This window comes from Vitis riparia, chromosome 9 (genome assembly GCF_004353265.1).
Source record: "Vitis riparia cultivar Riparia Gloire de Montpellier isolate 1030 chromosome 9, EGFV_Vit.rip_1.0, whole genome shotgun sequence".
NCBI lineage: Eukaryota > Viridiplantae > Streptophyta > Magnoliopsida > Vitales > Vitaceae > Vitis > Vitis riparia.
Window position 1 is genome coordinate 2,999,581 of NC_048439.1, and position 6,023 is coordinate 3,005,603.

At 35.7% G+C, this 6,023-nt stretch overlaps 1 long non-coding RNA gene across 2 annotated transcripts; it reads right to left on the minus strand.

Moving 5' to 3' along the window:
• Positions 1 to 6,023, minus strand: LOC117921422. 2 transcript variants are annotated; one of them, XR_004652337.1, is made up of 3 exons: positions 5,812 to 6,023; positions 1,063 to 1,181; positions 1 to 645 (listed from the first exon to the last, which is right to left on the minus strand). It is a non-coding gene; the product is annotated as an uncharacterized LOC117921422 (long non-coding RNA). The 2 variants fall into 2 exon arrangements; XR_004652336.1 differs by having other exon boundaries at positions 1,063 to 4,380.

Consider the following 6,023-nt stretch of genomic DNA (forward strand, 5'->3'; position numbering starts at 1 on the left):
GACTAAAAATGGTTTGCATCTCCAGATATCACACAGGAAAAATCAGCTTCGATCAGCATTAATATCGAGAAAATTTCAACGCATTAAGAAAAAAATTCAAGAAACAAGCCCATTGGCACAACAAACACTTTCGATCTGATTGTCACTTCCAGAAAGAACAAGAGAAACTTACTTAAAAGGGTCAAACATGGACGACATTGTACACAACGGGGAAGGCAGCACGACATCAAGAGCGGTGCGCTGTTGTTGCAAACTTGCAACTCTCTTCTCTTGTCACTCTTAAATAGCATCAATTAGGGTTTCTTTCCTCGCTAATTCAACGGCCGAGATTGCTTCAATGAGCGCAAAAGATCACAGCCGTCGATTAAAAGCATAAAGCATAGGTCAGGTCGCCAAATCCAGGACAGTTGTTCAAGATCAACGCATGGCATCCATGTAACAGAAAGGTGACAGTGTTTTCCATTTCAACTCGATTAAGAGATAAAATTAACCTGTTTTGGAACCCAAGTGATGGTCCAACCGACTCAGCCGGTCAATTGGGTTAATAAGCTTCTAAAAACAACACCACCATAATTGATTTGGTCCTAGATAATAGCCATTCCCTCACATGTGTGTCCGTTCTTTCTCTCCTGCTTGACCATTCTACTGTTCAAACCAAGTATGAAAACAATGGAATAGGAAGTAAAGTATATGAATGCCATTTGAAATGATAATGAGAGGATGAAGGAGGGTGCAGAAAGCAATTTTACTTGTTCATAGCAAAATAACAAGAGCCAAGGATCAACTCACTGTTTAATGGCAAGTCTTCAACTGTAATAAGCTACTTGACGAGTGAGAAATGAGATGTGAAAATGGCTAGTTCAGGTTCAACATAGTCCGGAATATGTTAATTATATTTTCAGCCAATGTGCTGTTCTTTAACTTTTTTGTATCTTGCTTGTTACATCATGCTCATCTAATTTTTAAAGAAAATAGGAAGAGCATAGATAACAATAACTCTCTAAAATAATAACTAATTAAGGTGAAAGCACATAAAGATAACAATTTAGAAATTGTAGTTACCAATCATGGTAGCAGTTTATGCTGTTGCATGGTCGATTGGTACAAAACTCCAAGAAGATTCAATTTTTATTGTCCCCAATTCAAAAGCCATCACCTTCCACTCAAAGCAGAAACAAAAACTACATTTGAAACACTAAAAAAGTTAGATTCATTTCTAAATGAGTATATTAATCATTTCCAAATGTGTATATTACTTATGTTTCCAATAAAAATTGTTTCTTCCTGCATATCCCTATTGATTGTATTTGTTTTGATAGAAGTGGGAATCATGGGAAGGAAACTGTTACAGTTATCATGTAAACATTTTATAAGAATGTACATATGTGGGAAAGAACTCAACCCCTTTATATAACTGAGTGTTTCAAGTGTACTCTATAGTCCAGTTTGGAAAATTTCCATTTTAAGATGCATAATTCTGGAATCATCTTAAACTTGTCAGGTCGCATAAAAATTTTCCCAGATTGACCTTTTTTTCTCAAACCATCAATTGTCTAATGATCAATGTTGAGCTTTTTTAAATTCAATAAGAAAGGAATAAATTTTTATATCCTTTCAATTGTTCAAACCTACTAAAAATTGAAGATATTACTTCGTCTTTTGGATATGTGAAATAATCCATTCTGAAAGATTATTTAGGTGTTTTCTTCCTTGTCTTCCTTTTTTATCCCCAATTTCTTGGTTTTGTTTTCATTTTTACTTTTATTTTTTTGGTTTTTGGATTGGCAGATTCTATGGGAGATTGTACTAATGTCATTTGCATTCTCATTAAAATAATTTTCTTGTAAATTTTTTATGCCATCATGAAATCCTGCTTCAATTTCCATTTGATTACTTTAACATGACCAAAACCAAGATGATCTTTCTGTTTAGGACAGTAAACAACATTCTATTTCACACAATATTCCTCCTTGACAAGCCTTAACTCAAAAGATACAGTCTCTCTTTAAATATCCTCAATCTCAATTCCTAAGGGCCATACTGATAGGAAACCTTCAAAAAGAGAGAAAGTTGGTTGAGAGAAAGACAAAGTGAAAATTAATTGAATTAAGCTACTCCCAACCCCAAAAGAATATAACATATTTTCAGCTATGCAATCACTTTATTGCCTTCTCAGTGCAAGAACACCCTTAAAATACTTCCTAATGAAGGCTAATACACTTTACAGGTTAACCAATAATGCCACAACCCAATGGGTGAGGGAAATGATAGAACTTATCATCTCTAGAACTTATCCCAACCAAAACATTGTCGACTTCAAGTTTATTCTTCATTGGTTCAAAATCATTTGAAATTCAGTCACACTTAGAAAATTTAAGGTAGAATAAAAATATAGAGTTCCCAGATGCTTAAGTTTGCATCTCAGTGATGATCCGTTATACTTTGTGATGCTGTTCTATAAAGAATCAGGAGATGTCTTGCATGTCACTCACTGGAAAAGAAACTACACCTCTTAGAGCCAAAGAATAATGCTAATCTGTCAAACTTCCTTAATACCAAGATGTGCTACATGTTTTTGTTCAAGACTCAAGTCAAGATTAGGCATCAAAATTGGGAAGCTTCAGAGAGATTTTTTTTAATGAGAAATCAGTAGTTATCTTTGGCAGATTGTTGTGTTTTTTTTTTTTTTTTGATAGGTAAAGAAAAAGATCTATTAAAAAGAGGTGCCAAAGGAGCGACTCAAGGTATACAATACCTATACACCCACCGTCAAAACAGCCAAAAGAGGAAAATAAAACAACCAAACTAATGGGGCTAAAACAACCTCAACAAGAGCTCAACCAATCAACAAAACTAAGGTAGATTGTTAAGTGTAGGCCATCTTAGATCTCATGGCAAGTCTGCAACTAACAGAACTTGAGATCAAAGAATAGGCCTCAAGTAGATTGTTAAGTGTAGGCCATCTCAAATCTCATGGCAAGTCCGCAACTAACAGAACATAAGATCAAAGAACAGGCCTCGATAGGAAAGTGGCTCTGGAGGTGTTTGTTAAATGGTTGGAACTGAAATTTAGCTAATATAAGCACCTATAACATACTAGAAATTAATAAGCCAACCCCCACCTCTCTTCCTTTCTTCCATGGGACTTGATATCAATTTAGAATCTAAATTAAATTTCTGGATTTAAACTTAGATCATAATTACTCCTAAAACTGCTTCCCCCACCTGCCAATATAGCTCATTTTCTGTTATCTTCTCAATCTGGTCCTAACTTAGAAACTTTGCAGGAATTCCTTTCCTTTCTATAACTTATTAAATGCATTTATTTGTCTTTTCTTTCCACAATGATAGAGTTTGGTCTCTTGAATCTCATGGTACATTTCTGTGTAACATTTTTCAAAAGTCATGTGCACTTGGAACATGCCAAGCTCTTTCCCCTTTGCTATGGTAATTTGGTCATACTATGCACCTCCCAAAAATAATACCATGGTTGCTTAGAAAAAATTAATACAAGAGGATGCCCCAAGATGGTAAGACCAAGGTATCATCTATTTGTTCAATGTAATATCACAATAAAAGTCATGAACTCCACCTAAAATTCCAAATAGAAAAGAAGTTCCAAACGCATGTAGCATGGATCATACAGGGATCACACATAGAAACCTAAAAACAGATAGGAATCAACACTAACCAACTCCTAACCTGCACAGTATGTTCTGTCAAGGATATCTACAAAGCAACTCTCGCTTTTTTTTATAGGTAAAGATAGGTATGTATAAATTAATAATAGAAAAAGGCACACCAGATCACACAAGATCTATACAAAGAGCACCTACTAGTAGACTTCAAAAGAGAGTACTACAACGGAACTCTCGCTTATTGCCACTGTTTCCAGACAACCAATAAAATAATGCACTAAGGAAGATAAATTTGAGCTTAAAAAAGGAGTCTTCCTCCACCTCAAAAGTCCTCTTATCCATTTGCTTCCAGATCATAAGAGAAAGGAGTAAAGGAATTCTTTTCTATATATCCTCCTTGCTTCTTGTAAAAAAAAAAAAAAAAAAAAAAAAAATGCACCATTCCAACCATCATACAACTCCCTCACTGCCCAAGGCATCAGCCACTGCACACCCACAAACTGTAGCAGAAGAGATTACAAATCCAAGGCTACCAGAACTAGTAAAAAAAGGAAAAAATGGTGGCCATCGGTCTCCTCCACTCCTTTACACGTGCAACACCAATCAGGGACACACTTCCTTCTTTTCCTAAGATGTTCAATAGTAAAAATTCTATCCAATGCATCTGTACTTCTGGAGATGTTTCTTCTGTCTTCACTTCATATTTTCCAAGTTAAGATTGCCATGGAAAGCTTTACCTTAACTAGAAATTGATTCATTTCAAAGGAGAGAAACAGAATAATCATTTTCTTACATTTTATGTAAATACAGAAGTCTACCAAGTACAAAATTTTCGCCATAAAAAAATTCAAAGGAATTCTCTATTTTTTTTTTTGATAGGCAAACACACAGAAAGAAATATATTAGAAAAGGGCACCTTGAGGCTAACCCAAAAGCATACAAAGGGTATACAAGAGGCGCCAAAAGGCACAAACAAAAGAAGAGGGGATACAAAAAATCACCAACCCTCAACTAGCACCTAGCCAATCAAAAAAACTGAGTAAAGGAAGAGGACCTTCATTTACAACCGACTTAGTCCACAACCAAAGATTACATACAAAAGAATTTTTCAACCTATGAATCGAAAGGTCCTCATTATCAAAAGCTATCCTATTTCTTTCCTTCCAAACTGCCCAAAAAAGACACAAAGGGGCTGCCTTCCACACCTTTCTATGCTTCTTGCCCAAGTTAAAGCCATGCCATCCAAGAAGGGTATCTCTAACCGAAAAAGGGATGACCCAAGTAACGCCAAAAAGAGCAAACAATAACTCCCATAAAACTCTAGCCCTGGTGCAATGAATAAGAACATGATCAATAGTCTCTTCTTCCTCACAGCAAAGGAAGCATCTATTAGCTAGAATCCGGCCCCTCTTTTTAAGGAATTCTCTATGATTCTCAAGAAGAATTTTCCCATCCATTCCTAGATGCAACACCCTTTTGTGCACCTGGACTCATGAGGACTTGTTCAAGCTGACCTTAATTGGTCAATGGGGAAATTCCAGCCTTCCATTTTGTGTGAAATAGTGAAAAATAACTGGCACCACATTATCTTCTCCTTAGTCCTTATCAAACCATTCCGTAATGAAGAGGATGGTGATTTCTCGTCAATATGAAGGAATTAAAAACAAGAAATTAATCATATTTCCTAGTGAACAGAGATGACGAGATCATTTAGGAATCTAATGGACACATAAGTCCATATAACTAGGATATGAACTGTCAATTTATTGATTTAGCTTCGGTTCTAGCTACGCCCAAAGCAGAACCCTATTCAAAACACTTGCTCCATTCCTTCTCGATCTTTAGCTCCAAGTTCAATATCATTGCAACTAAAGCCTAACTCTATGAATACCGGATACTAGTCAGGTACCTGATGAACAAAACAAGAAGCTTCCGAATTTCACTCATAGATTCATGAAAATGAAAAAAAAAAACTAGAAATGAAACTTCCTTATACATAGAACCTTAGAATCGGAAAAGAAAACCTCCTGTACAGAGAAAGAACAAACAAGCAAGAATTTTAAAGGTGATTTCTATATTTCATGAGTAGCTTGACAAGAAACACTGACCTTAACAACAAATAACCAAGCAATTATAACATCAAGAATTGAAGAAAAAGAAGATGAAAACGTACTAGGCAGAGGCAGCAAAACAGAGCTGAAGGACCTCACCCGAAAGCTTTATCTGGAATCAATGTTCTCCATTTGTTGGCTGAGAAACGGTGAGAAGAAGAAAAAAAAATCTGGATTGTCACAGTTGCCACTCCAACTCGAACATGTTGAAAAGATTTATAGTTTTCTTTCATTTTCCCCCCAGTTTCTCAGCAAGCAAACAGAGGACTAGGGT